This window comes from Capricornis sumatraensis, chromosome 19 (genome assembly GCF_032405125.1).
Source record: "Capricornis sumatraensis isolate serow.1 chromosome 19, serow.2, whole genome shotgun sequence".
Taxonomy (NCBI): domain Eukaryota; kingdom Metazoa; phylum Chordata; class Mammalia; order Artiodactyla; family Bovidae; genus Capricornis; species Capricornis sumatraensis.
The window spans coordinates 35,980,737-35,994,409 of NC_091087.1; the positions used below are offsets into that span (position 1 = coordinate 35,980,737).

The following is a 13,673-nucleotide window of genomic DNA, read 5'->3' on the forward strand; positions in this document are numbered from 1 at the left end:
AATGGTAAGATGCTAACCAAGAGCATCTGTGTACAGCCCTGGTGCCCATGGGATGAGGCGGACAAGCTGTGCACGTTAACCTGAGCTCTGCCTCTCACTCTTCTCCATCCTGTTGAAGACTCTACTCTGCCAGGTCTGGTGCAGCCTCAACACACACTTCTCCCCACAGAATGGGCTGTGGCTTCCCTCAGCTTGAGGGTGACTGTAACATGGAAAGAAACTTGCAGTCTCCATAAGAACTGGGGGCCTTTCATAATATGATCATCTTTAGCAGTCCATCTGTATTTGTAAAAAGTATTGTAATAGATATTTGACAGATGAACGAATGAAGGTACACAGACATGGTGAAGAATCTGGAGCCACGCTGCACACCTAGAGGAAGACCAGTCTGCATCTGTCAGTGAGGGGGCGAGAGAAGATGTACACATACCCGGGAGCACCTCACATGAGGCCTGAGCCAGGCACCGTCACCAACACCAGACAATGGGTGGATCTGGCCCTCCAGAGCCTTAACAGCTGCTGCAGAACAGAGAAGACACGTGAGGAAGCAGACAAGAGAGACAAACAGGGAAGCTAAAAAGGCAGAAGCAGCTTGTTGAAGGGGGCCTTCCCACGTAGCCCGGTGGTAAAAACCCGCCCGCCGATGGAGGAGGCATGGGTTTGATCCCTGGGTCAGGACGATCCCCTGGAGGAGGCAATGGAAACCCACTCCAGTATTCTTGCCTGGGAAACCTCATGGACAGGGGAGCACGGCAGGCTGCAGTCCATGGGGTCGCACAGAGTCGGACACCACCGAGCGTGCGCACACACACAGGGATCTAGTCTCATGACCAGGCTCTGCTGAGTGGGAGAAACCCGGTCTCCACTGAGAGAAGTCCCTGCCCTTGTCTGTTAGTGACACAGAAACAAACCTGCAGATAACAACTGCAGAAGCATTCTTCCATCACAGGCCCTCAGAAGAAAGGAAACACAGAGCCGACAGAAACTTGATGTAAACATAGCTTTAAGGATTTTTTTCTTCTCCTTTCGGTGATGTGACACCTTCTCCTTTTCAAAAATAGCAGCATATTAATTCTCTGTTACCTCTACTCTGTGGAATCTGCCTGTATAACTGGCATGACTTTCCTCCATGTACCCAAGTCTTACCCCCTACCTCCCTGCCCCTTCTGTAACACCCACCTGAATTTCAACACATTTTCCCTCACAAATGGAGCATTAGCTTAAGTCACTGACTATATTTAGAGCCCATCTTCACCCTCACTGAGACACACAGGGTAGTTGCCACAATAGTTCTGGTTGTTTATGAAGAGAAACCATCCATTTTCCATCAGTACATTTAACTACATCATCTGTGTGCTGCAACACGGCTTTGACAGATGCGAGGGGAGGGGGGTGAAATGTCCAGGCCGGTGGGAACACAAATGAGCAGCATTCTTCACCTTATTATGTGAACTCCCCGCACAGCAGGCTATGTGGAATCCGTGTGGGATCTTATTTACTATATTACAAAAGCTGCCCTTAGCGTATGTTTTCTGCAGGACAAAAACAAACGGGCTGCTTTCATAGAAGTCAAATGTCAGATCAGAAAATAGTCTGGAATGTTTGAAAAGCATTCCAGTGCTTTGGATCCACTGAAGACTACAGCATGTCCTTCACGACAATAAACTGATGAAGGGGAAAGGCACGTTCAGTAAACACAGATGCCTCTGGTTGGAAGTGAGCCGTCAGGAGGAGCGGTCCAGTGGCCGCCCTCAGCTGAGCCGGCCTGGGAGGCTGTGGGCTGGGGGCATGGGACCTCAGGGAGCCAGCATCAGGAGCCCCTAGCCTCGCAAGGAAGGAACAGAAAAGGGGGAAGGAGGGAGGAGGAGGAGGAGGATGGGTCACTAGAGTCCTGTCCTGTCTGTGTGGGGACCCAGAGTTGCCTGTGTGTCTGTGCTCCCTGAGACCTTCCCAAAAGACTAACCAAACTAGACTCAAGACATTTATTTAGAACACTGAAGATCAATTCTGTGGGGCTTCCCCTGGCTCATCGGTAAAGAATCCACCTGCAATGCAGGAGATTTAGGAGATGTGGGTTTGACCGCTGGGTCAGGCAGATCTTCTGGAGGAGGAAATGGCAACCCACTCCAGTATTCTTGCCTGGAGAATCCCATGGACAGAGGAGAGGAGTCTGGCAGGCTACAGACCATGGGGTTGCAAAGAGTCAGACATGCCTGAAGCAACTGAACACACACGCACACAAAATCAATCATATACCACATCAACCGTATGAAGTGGAACGAGTGATTCCTGATGGGCACCAAAGCTGTCCTGGACACAAGAAACCTCTGCCATCTAAGCTGAGCAATGCCCAGATCAGTCACACTGGCTGTCTGGCCCATATTAGAACCTGGTCTTTAAGTGTAAAAGGCAAGGGCAACAATGAACAAGAAACCAACTGAAAAAATGAATGACCTACATGATAACCATCACAAGAGGGGACAAGGACGAAACTGTAAAGGCACCTGTTGGAGGTCCAAGCATGGTCCCTGGAGAAAGGGCCCGCCCGCCTCCACACCTGCTCAGCCCACACACTTGGGCAGGAGAACAGCACTTCCTTCCCTCCCACGGTGAGCTCAGAATGCAGCCCTCCACTCCTCCCACAGAAGGAGAGGGTGTGTACTCCCTTGAGACTGTCTCAGTGTGTAAAGTATGTGTTTTCAAAACATTTCCAAGTAGAATTAGTAGAATTTTTGAGTGCCAGCTCCTAGCTGCTTCTTTGTGATTTTCTAGGCATTCAGCGCCAGCGGTCAGTTCTAAGAACCACTGGTCAGTCATAGGGCTGCTAGCCCAGCCTGGGGGCTGTACGGAGGCTCAGGACAGGACATAGGAATGGTTGAGGGGAGGCTTCACTCCCTTCTTTGCCTTTCCTGGTGTTCTAGAGTCTACACAAGCTCTGAGACCAGGCCCCGCATGTGCCCAGTCCAGAGGTCGAGGCCCAGCTCCAGGGGAGCCATCAGTGAAACGGAGGCTGCTGCTTCTCTGTGTCTCCCACCAAGTTCAGTGTTGGCAGAGAGCATCACGCTATAAACACCAAAGAAGAGAAGGAAAGAGGGGAAGCAAATCGAGAGAATGAAACAGCCAACTGAATCTGGCATCAACAGACAGTAGCTTCCCCAATATTTGTTGAAAAAATGAATCCCCTAATAAGGTAAACAGCCTAAATTCAATTTTTTCAAACTTCCTTTATAGACTGGTTCTGAGGACCTAAGAGAAATTGCTACTGCTAACAAACTTTGCAAAAAGAAAAGTTTTCACAATGGGAAAACAAAATTTTGGAAAAAAAAGTAATGAGTAGGAACTAGCTCTAGCAGATAATAAAACATATTACGAAGCTTCAATATCAATACAGTTAGGAGCTGAAAAAGAAATAAACAAAACAGATGACTAGATCACAAAAAGGATTAAAATACATAAGAGAATTTAATTTACGATAAAGGTGCATGCATGCACGTAAGTTGCTTCAGCTGTGTCCAACTCTTGGCAACCTCATGGACTGTAGCCCACCAGACTCCTCTGTCCATGGGATTTTCCAGGCAAGAAAACTGGTGTGGGTTGTCTCGTCCTTCTCTAGGGGATCTGCCTGACCCAGAGGTCAAACCCGTGGCTCCTGCACTACAGGCAGATTCTTTACTGCTGAGCCACCGAGGAAGCCCATGATAAAAGTATATCATTATAAATATAGGATTTCAAGAAAAGAGATCACTTAGGACTTCTGTTGTAGTACAGTGGCTAAGACTCTCACTCCTAATGCAGGGGGCTTGGGTTGACCCCTGGTCAGGGAACTACCACCCACATGCCACAACTAAGACCCCATGCAGTCAAATAAATAAATAAAAGATCACTCAATCAACGTGTTTAAATGTAACCAGGAAGCTATCTGGAAAAAACAAAGCCAGACTCCCTCGTGCTTTACACCACAATTAATCTTAGATAAATCAAAGGTTCTAATGAAGCTAACATGAAGCCATAAGAGGAAGCCTGGGAGAACAGTGAGGATGTGCATCATCTCAAGGCCGGAAGAATGGTCTCTTTTGGGGTGGGACATAACCTCAGAACCAAACAGGGAAGACATTAGTGACAAGACACAAAGGGTAACTGCCTTATTTTAGAAAGTGCTCATATGGACAAAAATAAATAAAGCAACAGAATAATGGGGAAGGCATCAGAAAATTCATGGGAAGAGAAATACACATGTCAAAAACAAAACAAAAATCAGAAGATGCTTGACTTCACACATATTTAAAGAGGTAAAACAAATAATGAGACACAGTTCATTTTACCCTTCACACTGCATAACAGTGAAGAGGGCCTGGAATGAAGCAGAGAGACACCATGGAGGGGAGTACACATTAAATGCAGCGTTTCTGGGGACTGTGGTGATGTTTACCCAAACGTAGAGAACATCTATCTCAGCATGCCTGGGCCACAAAGAATCTGCCCTACACACACACTCCCCCCTCCGAGAGCTGCTCTAAGGCCAAGGGTGCAGCAGCGGCAGTACTGTCCCCTGGTGACACCCTGCGCTCAGGTTCAGCCCCATGACCACGGACACCATCAGGGCCCTCCCCGACAGTACCGCACACCCTGTGCAGACAGCTCGCCAGGCTCCAGTGCCCCATCTTTCTGATCTAATGTTACACAGCCCACACCAGGCATACAAAGTAACATTTGTTGAATAAATGAACAAACGGGTGAGTGACAGTGTCAATAAGGCAAATTAAATTAGCTAGCTAGAAATACCAGTGGCCAGATGAGAAACAGGACTGAAACAGGGGAAAGACTAAAAAGTAAGAACTTTACAACAGTTCTCTAATGAATTTCACAGGTGTGTAAAGCAACTTCTATATTAAGGGTGCAAAACCATGTTACAATAACATACAGAGCAGCAGGAGTACCAGTAACGGTCTCACACAAGGGGCAGGCTGGGCGAGACGGGGGTGAAAACAGACTCAAGCTCTGGAGACGAGTTTGTTAAATAACCATGTTCCTGTAAACAGGCTGCTAGATTTATCGAGCCCCCGGGAAACTCTCTGGAATGAGCACAGAAAATGCTGCTGCTGATTAGCCCTCCTAGCTGGCGGCGGAATGCTGACCTACAAGGGAAAGGCTTGCCCTCCAGATTTTACATAACATGCCCTTATCAACTCCCAGCCAGGACTGTCCCCCCAGGAGAGGAGGAAGGGGACCCTCCTTCTGAGCAAAAGCCTGTTCTCTAAGAGCCTGCTGCTCACCAGAAACTGGTCGTCCACACCTGCCTGCTGATCAGAACTGATCACTTTACACCGAGGGCAAGGAAAAGGATAAGGAAGGATGGGGAAATTAACACAACAAAGGGAGGAAATCAGGGCCGTGCGTGTGTGACCACCTGCCCTAGGTCACAGGGGACCTTGGGGCAGCAGGGCAGGTCACCTCCCCACAGCAGGGCCTTCTCCAGCCACCCGAGGGCTAGGAGCTCCAGCAGCAGGGAGGCACCGTGCCCAGCAGGTCCCACTGAATCCTGCTCAGTGTCTTCCCTTGACAAAGGAAAGGAAAGCGGCTCCTACAAAGAGGACACTGCTCTCACTCAGAGCTAGTAACTGAAGCATCCAGCTACGACTCCAGGCTCAGGTTAACCAGCTCTGGGGCTGTTTCCCTGACAGTTCTGAAAAACAACTCAGTGCAGGAAATGGAGTCAGAGAGATGGAACTTTCAGTCTTGTGAGAGTAACAGTAAAATGAGCAGATTCTAATGACCATAAGGAGCACTGTGAAATAGGGAAGTGCCTGCCGCTGGTTTTCTGGCTGTGGTGGCCAATCTCCAAGGGTGACACCCCCACGACCCCCATGTTCTTCCCACAGGGATACTCTCACCCCCTGAATGCAGTGACGTGGAGCCCTATGACCTCTGAGGCTGAATTGTGAAGAAGCCTGGCAGCTTCCATCTCTGGGGCACCTGCCCTGGGAGGAAGCATGACACTCAAGAGGGGGCACAACCTGGAGGGTGATGCCCAGCGGGCACTCGAGAGGCACTGTGGACACCCAGCCCAGATCTACAGGAGCCTGCCCCACTCCAGCTGACCGCCAGCCCAGGGCAGACCCTGGGGAGAACCGAGGAGAACAAGAGACGAGTCGGCAAGGTCTAGGGTGGGTTCCTATCCAACAACAGTCACACAACGGCAGTACCCACAGTGTGAAAGGCCCAGAAGTAGACTTCATGCTCTAAGACGTGAGAAACGTGAACCAAACAGGTCAATAAACAACGACTGTGCTTTTACACCGCTTCTTTGAATGGAAGACCTCAGAAATGCTTCTCTATTTCTGAGGTCTTTTGAAGGAGCACAGGTCTGAACACACAGCAGCACCAATGTGGAGAGGAAGGCTGGGGGCTTAGAGGACTGGGACGGTGACCACAGGGGACCCAGGAGGCCGCAGCTGAAGGGCACAGGAAAACACTTAACTTTCCAGCGGAAACACCTCAGCCCTCCTGGTTACTTCTCTTACAAAATCTGGACTGTTCTAGGGTTAGAGAAGAATTTATACTGTGAGCATAAGTGTGCTTGCACTGTCCAATTATGTGATGAAATCATTTTTTCTGTACTTTCTCAAGAGTTCTACCTCTTTTTTTTTAACTCACACCTTACTATGTTTCAAAGAGAGATGATTATGAAGGACAGTAAACTCACATTCAGATTTAAAACAGAAAACAAAGATGAAAGCACAGACTAGAACAGAAAAAACAAACAAAGCACAATTCAAGGATAGAGTAACCAAAACACGTTTCAGACCCTGGAGAAAGTAGGTACTTTGGGTCAGGTTCTAGGGGTATCTCACCCTCCACAAGCAACTGAGGCCCCTAGTTCCTGAGCCAAGTCATTCCTGCTACTCAAACTGAAAGGGGCCTCACAAGATGCGTGGGGCCTGGAAGAAAGCTGTGGAAGAGCAGGTACCCATGAAGCCACAGGCACACACACTGGGGGCCCTGGCGGGGAGGGGCAAGGCCCCAGCCCAGGAACTTCCAGCAGCTCTGAGCTTTTCTTTTCATGTCTATTTGGCAAAGGAATTTCTTTTACAAATAGACCAACCCACTGTGTTTTTGCCAATGATACTAAACACGTGTGTGACATTTTCTCGGTCTTTCAGGCTTAAAACATTAATTACGGATATTAGTGGTTCCCAGATTCAAAGGACACATCATTTGATGTTAAAACCTAATTTAAAGCTAGAAACACCTCGGGGAGGATCAAACAGGTAGATCCTGCTCCCAGGCCCAGTGGCCACCACCCATCCTGTGTGAAAGCAAACCACTCTGCGTGGGGAGTTGGCCCCTCTCATGAATCAAATTGGGCTTCCCCTGTAGCTCAGCTGGTAAAGAATCTAATAAATCAAATTAGAGACATAGAGTGAATATAGAAGACTGTTTACTTATGATGAAGGCAATGTTTGCTAGGCCCGTGGACAGCAAGGAGATCAAGCCAGTCAATCCTAAAGGAAAGCAACCCTGAATATCCATTGGAAGGACTGATGCTGAAGCTGAAGCTCCACTGTTTAGGCCACCTGACATGAAGATCCAACTGATGTTAGGAAAGACTGAGGGAAGGAGGAGAAGGGGACGACAACAGAGGATGAGATGGTTGGTTAGATGTCACAATGGATACGAATGTGAGCAAACTCTGGGAGACAGTGAAAGACAGGGAAGCCTGGCATGCTGCAGTCCATGGGATCGCAAAGAGTCGGACATGACTCAGTGAGCAACAACATTTGCCATGCTTAGCATGCTTCTTCAGTGTCATGTTCTCATGGAGCAGATATCAAGCTCGGGTCTCCCTTTCTCTCAGCAGAGTGTAAAGGTGACTCCACCTGCCTAGCGAGACCCTGGCCACTTCCTAGGGGATGGACCACAAAGGTATGCTGCTCCAGATAAACCTAGAAAGCCTGTACTGTAAATGCAACTGCTGATCATCAGACAATGTTTTGCTGAGAACAGAAATATATCAGTGCTGCACATAGCACAGCACTGGACAAGCTCCCACCCCTGAGGCTCAAAGTCCACATCAGAACTAAACAAGGGACAGAAAGGAGGGCAGCTTTCCCCAGCCCACCTCCTCCTCTCCCCCAAAATGCGCCACCCATGGGGGTGTCCTGGTCACGAAGCTTAATGCACAGACAGGGATGACAGGCCACGCTCTCCTCAGGTCCCCATCTCAGTGTCACCACCATCACAGCAGTGACAGAGAGGGGGTGCAGCCACATGAATAAAACAAGAAGGGCCTGTTCTGAGGCCACATGGGGCCTGCGTCCTGGCTCCTCTCTGAGAAGGAGGGTGATGGGTGAGAAGGGCCTGCAGAGTGATGGTGGGCCTTGTGTCACCAATGGGGTTGCAGGGCCCAGTGAAGTCCCCACTCTGTGCTGTCGGAACCAATCAGGCCCTCAGCTCACTGGAAGCTGCTCGAAGAGCAGAAGGGGGAGGAGGGTGACCCTGCCAGCATGCCCCAGTCACGGGGCGCAATTGTCGGCAGCCCTGACACAGCCTGCAGCAGCCAGGGACAATGCTGGGGCATGGCAGGAATGTACCCAATTACGAAAGAGGAGAAACCTCAGCAAATTGTTGTCTATGCTCTTTCTGAGCTGACAGAATGGCATTACAATGGGCCAGGAACGGCCAGTCTCGCAAAATCCAAGTTAATGAAATTTTCTAAAACCAGTAAACACTAGCAAAATCATCCTTTTCAACAAATGTAGAATTAATCATTCTTATTTGTTGGCACACCTGATCATTGAGCTTTTGAGGCAAAAAGTCCAATTTAGCTCCTTATTAAATGAGGAATGGCTTTTAAACATGACTGCTTAATGAGCTGCTGTATCAGAAATGGCAACACACGCCAGTATTCTTGCCTGGAGAACCCGATACCCAGATGGAGGGCTACAGCCCATGGGGTCAACAAAGAGTTGGACACCACTGAGCAGCTAACGCTTTTCACCAGTATTACAGCTATTAATAAAATTGCTGCTTCTAACGATGTATGTATGTATTACATACACACACACACACACACACATCATATAAAAGTACTACCTACTTGATTCTGACATGCGTATGTACAAAACAGGACCATTTCATGATCACAAAAAGCAAATACACCCATGAGAACGACATTAAAGGGAACTGGATTTCCCCTCCCTTTCTTGGTGCTAAGTAGCACTCACTGCTGTCTATTCCTCACTGGGGCTGCAGCACAAAACCTTGTCCAGACTGAAGGGATCTGTTACATAAGAAACTCTTCCTTAAAGTGGATGCCCCCCAAAGTGCCCACCCATCAGGCACTCGCAGACCCTCACAAGGGGCAAGGAGTGCCACATCTAAGTCCGGCAACCACTGTGGACCTAAAGCCGACCTTCCACTCCGGCCCAGTAAGTGTGTGGCCCAGAGGATCTGGGCCTCCAGAGAACTCAGCACAATCCTGACACCCAGCGTACCTGTGGATACAAATGTGAGAACCCCTCATACCTGCTCTGAGGGGTCAGGACTCTGCTAGGGGCAGAGCCCACCCATTTATGAGGATAGAAACACATGAGAGGCCCAAGGAGTCAGTGCACTCACAAAGCAGGAGTTTCAGTTCATTCAGGTTACCTCACTCTTCCCTTCCTTCTGCTGCTTTTCTGTACAGTACATCCATTCCCCTTCTGCTTCAGTGTGGCACACGCAACCCTGATCTTAACTAGCTCAGGACCTTCCCTTCATCGAGGTTCACTGTTTTTACTGTTTCATGTAAAGCAATAACAGGCGTAGAAGATTTTAGAGGATGTGACTTCACATTTGACTCCAGGACATAAAGCTGGAAGATCATTTCTTTTAAAAACAAATCCTTTCACTTTTTAAATTAAAATTTGCCTGTTTTACCTAAAAGTATGGTTTCTTAACAGCCAGTTAATTGTGACTTATTGAGAGCAATGTAAACTGACTCGATCTCCACGGGCAGCCAGGACTTGCCCAGAGCCACGAATTCCTGGAAGGAGTTGAGATGGAGGCTCAGATGAGTACTTTGCTCTTACGGTTCTGATACACTCTCATCTCAGACAACAGGTCACAGTTGTCTACAACCACCACCTGTCCTTAGAGCGGAGATGAGCACTTAGAGGAAGTCTCTGCAGGCATCTTCTGAAAGGTCCCCACAATTACAGAGTCCACAGCATGAGCGATTTCTGATCACGCATGTCAGTGGCTGAAATGAAAAACAGTCTCCCTTTTGTATGTCTCTGTTTCCGCATTTGTTTGCACAACATTCCTACTCTGCCTGGGCCAGCAGGGAAACTGGTGTGGGAGGAGAGCTGGCCGGGGGTTCATGCATGCACCACAGCAAGTGACCTGCACGTTGACTACTGCCCTGGCCTCCCCAGCACCCTCTCCCCCACACATTCCTACACAAGGGTTACAGCAAGATAAAGAGAACAAATACCATGTTAGCGGGCGAGCAGCATCTCAGAAAGGTGGAAGATAAGCCTTGAGGCTGACCTGTGTCCCCTCCTGCTCTCATGCTGCACACCGGCCCCCCGCCAGCCACCTCCACAAGATGTCTCCAGGACTCACCACCTCCCCTAGGGCCAACACACTGAGGCCAGATTCTCCACCACCTTTCTTTCCTCTCTTGAATATTTTCCTTAGGTGTGTACTTCTCATGGGCTTCCCAGGTGTCTCAGTGGTAAAGGATCTGCCTGCCAATGCAGGAGACACTGGAGACACGGGTTTGATCTCTGGTCAAGAAGATCCCCTGGAGAAGGAAATGGCGACCGACTCTCCAGTATTCTTGCCTGGAGAACCTCACAGACAGAGAAGCCTGGTGGGCTACAGTCAACAGGGTCACAAAGAGTTGGACATGACAGAGTGACTGAGTGCACACCCACAGATTTCTAATGCTACATTAATGATTTAATTAGGCCAATCAATTTTCAGTGGTTTAAAACTAAATCTTGGTGTTCTAGGAAATGTGTCTCTGGGCAAAGCCATCTGGTCATCAGCATCAACTCCAGCCCTCTTCCTACTGGTATTTCAGGGACAGGACCCCGATGTCCACATGTGATCTGGCCCAAGTGACAAAGTCAGCCCATGTATCACAAACACCTTCATCTTGTTAGCTACTCTGAAACACGTTAAGTATTGTTTTAAGAAAACAATTGTTTCTCATTAATATAGAGTTAATTTCAAAATTACACAAGCTTTTACTACAGAGCTACGCTGAAACAGGTTGAGTATTAAGAAAACAATCACATCTCATTAATACAGAGTCAATTTCAAAATTACACAAGCTTTTACTACATTTATTACTTTTGTCTCCACCACATTCTCAACTATTTCTTTCTTGGTGCAATTAACTGCAACAGCTGACTCAACCATTTCTCTGTGTGTATGTACATTCAGGTTTTTATTGTCGCTAATTACAAAGCAATAATAGTAGATGTAATAATAAAAACAGCAATGACCTTGTCCATGGTCTTTTGCATCCTTTGCAGCCAGGTAGTCCAATGCAGTGGGTAACGAGGTAAAGCTTTAGAGCTTCATTACCTGCGCTCGCATCCTTCCAGCATCACTGCTGAACCAAGGACAAGCAACTGACTTTCTGCTTGGTTTCCTTCTCTGCCCACCTGCGGTGATACAAACTGACAGACACAGCATCTCATCTACAAAGGCTTTATCCAGCCAGAGTTCATCTCCTGTTGCGAGAGCAGATGCAGATTTGACCTACAACTTGCATACCTTTCGTCCCTATTCAGGAAGCTTTGGGTATTTAGTAGTAATTCCCAGCTAAATCAGTGAGATTTAAAAAGTGTTTCTGGACAGTAAAGTCTGACACCCTTGCCTCAGCCCAAGCCAGCCTGAAGCTGCCCCAGAGCACCAACCAATAGACCAAGGAAGTGAACCCTTGCATCGGGGCAAGTCCCACCATGTGCTCTGCCTGTCTGTCTGTGTTGTGGTTTGGGGGAGGGGAAAGAGGTGTCAGCGGACTCACAGATACACCACAGCACAGACCTTGAACATGACATGACTCTCAGGCCCCCATCCCCAGCATTAGCAAGAAAAGACTTCCTGGTCAAACCTGGAGAGCCTTTCCAAGATGACTTTGTGCCATTCATCCTAAATCATTAGGTAACAACTCATTCAACAGGCTGCAGGAAAGGGGCCATACAGTGACCAGGAGGCACGTGGTTATCAGGCACAGAGGATGGGAGGGGGACCACAGTTAAAGTTGTAACTGGGCTTAAATACAAAATCCCCAAGAGATTTAGGTGGTGGATTAAAGCTGAAGAGCAACCGTCCACAAAGTTCCGCCCCCACCCCACCCCCACCCCACCTAACCACCCCCCCCACATTCACAATCATGGGTACAATTCATGTGACCAATAAAGGTTAAAACACCAACCACAAGGAAACCTGCTGGATCAATCTGGTGGAGGGATTTTGAGTCACTAGGAAAAGCAAACAGACCCAAGAGCTGACCAACCTCCTCGTCCGGTGGCGACGTCATCACTGTGGAATGCCTCCTGACTGCTGTCAAGGCTTCTTTCAGCTTTCTGATGCTGCCACTCCTAGGGCTTCAGTGGGAGGAGTGCTCACATGACTAAGGCACTCAAACTCTTTCAAAATGGTTCTGAAAGAACCAATGTAATTAATGAAAAGACATGCCTCTCCTTGAGTCCCAGGACTTCTGCTCCCGCTGAGAAAGACAGTCTGGTAAATCTGCTTCCAATGCTAAGATGCAGAGACCCCAGCGTGTGGAATACAGTCTACAGCCCACTGGAAGTCTACCTGCTTCCTCCAACTAATGTCAAAGAAATTCAACTTGGAATCTAAAAAAAAAAAAAAAGAAACATCTCTTTCAAGCAGTGGGCTTGCCTGAGGACTTAAGAGAATGCTGGGTCCACTTTCTGAGGCCCTGGACAGCCTGCAAGGGCAACTCTCAGGGCGGGGCTTGGGGCGGCTTGTGCACAATGCCCGAGAATGCGGGGAATGCAGACCGTCCCTCTGTGTTCTCTGTCACTCTGAACTGTTCATATTACTAAACAACGTCTATTTTCTCCTCAGTCCAGGACAACTTGTGATTCATGACAGGCGTAAGATGACACAACAATCTCACACATTCCTTGCAGCAACCCATCTCCTTACAGCCCCCACACACAACTTTTCAGTGGTAAAATGGTGGGGTTTTCCCTTTTAGTCCCGACATCATTCTATTAGTGCCATTTAATACAATGACCACGTAACACAGAAGAAAAAGAGGTACTTTGAGAAAGGGTTTCATTTCTGCCTCTAAGTATAAGGCTTTTTCTTCCTTTCTTTTCCAGAGGAAAAAACCTAGTGATAAAAGAACTGCATTTTAAAGAACGGTGACTATATAAATCTTTCAGAATTTGTGCATATATTCTATTCATCAAGTATTTACAGCTCAATGAAATGAAGGACAAGACAAATTATACATGGAGCTTGACTGCCTCCTATGTTTGGGGGTGAACTTATTAAAACCATGGTCCATGGCTTTATTTGTAAAGTCCCCTATACATGAATGAGTTCCATTCTGAAAGCACAATCGTCCTAAGTCCAACAAAGTTAGACTAGGTACCCAACTAACATAATCAGCCATATAGTACAGTACTGTAATAGTT

General features: G+C 48.0%; 1 protein-coding gene across 2 annotated transcripts in view; it reads right to left on the minus strand.

The window, feature by feature from the left end:
- The window catches only part of TJP1 (tight junction protein 1), a 259,849-nt gene that overhangs the window by 152,260 nt on the left and 93,916 nt on the right, over positions 1-13,673 (minus strand). The window lies entirely within an intron of this gene.